The following is a 1224-nucleotide window of genomic DNA, read 5'->3' on the forward strand; positions in this document are numbered from 1 at the left end:
GGGGGGGGTGTCCCCGGGCCCGGTCACCCGCTCGGTGCCCGGAGAGGCGCGTCCGTCCGCGCTCCGGGGCCACCCAGGGACCCAGCACCGGGAGTCTGTCTATGCCCAGGGCCGCTCCCGCCGCTCCCGCCCATCTCGGGGGGGGGGAGCTCGTCCCAGAGCACCGGCAGCACCCCCCGTCCCGGCACCGCGGAGACTCGGTACCAGCAGGGGGCAGCAGAGTCTGGAGAAACCGGCACCCACCCGGGGTTTAGGACCCTTCCCTGGCACCCACCCGGGTCCGGGACCCTTCCCTGGCACCCACCGGGGGCTCAGGACCCTTCCCTGGCACCCACCCGGGTCCGGGACCCTCCCCTGGCACCCACCCGAGCTCAGCATCCCTCCTGAGCACCCACCCAGGTCCAGCATCCTTCCCCAGCACCCAGTGGGTGCGAAGCATCCCTCCTCCCCGTGCCCCACCACCCCTGGCTGTGCGGAACAGGGGGAGCTGAGCCCCCCACCAGTGAGGAGCCGGGCTGGGGAGCCCTGCGCCACGCGTGGAGCTCAACCTGCCCCAAAGCCCTTTGTGTCCCCATGGCAGGGGCCGTGGCACAGGGCTGGGGGACACGTTGGGGAGCCCTGGCATATGGAGAATCTGAGCTTGCGGGGGTCACCCCTGGCTCATTGGGGTCACACTGGCACAACGGGGGGCAGCTGGGCTCCCGTGCCCTGTGCCAGCAGCAACGGCCCCGTTGGTGGTGGTGGCGGCCCCGGTGGCTGCGGCGGTGGCCCCGTTGGTGGAGGTGCCGGCACAGGCCCCGGTGCAGCTCCCAGACGACGGCATCGGCACGCTGGCCCCACCGGCACACCCACATACCAGCCCGGTTGCCAAGAGGTGGGGAAGCAGGGCTGGCGGCTGGGGGCCGAGGCACTAATGGGATTAGGGCCACTGGGTCAGCGCCGGGCTGGCCCCCGCCAGACAAAGCCGCTGGCCCGGCCGGCGGGAACGTGCCGGTGCCAGCTCGGTGGCTCTCAAACTGCTGGGGGACCCCGGTTACCCCCGCTCCAGCTCCCCCCAAACAGGAGGAACCCAGGTTTCTGGGCAGCCAGCATCGCACCCTGGCTTGGTGGGGTCCTGGGGGCCAACAGCCCCCCAGCCACCAACTTAGAGGGGACAGGGCGATGGGGACAGCTGTGCTGGCCCCAAATGGGACTCAGCCAGTCCCCTGGCCCGTGGGGGGGGGG

Source organism: Calidris pugnax, unplaced genomic scaffold (assembly GCF_001431845.1).
Source record: "Calidris pugnax isolate Ruff unplaced genomic scaffold, ASM143184v1 scaffold533, whole genome shotgun sequence".
Classification (NCBI taxonomy): Eukaryota; Metazoa; Chordata; class Aves; order Charadriiformes; family Scolopacidae; genus Calidris; species Calidris pugnax.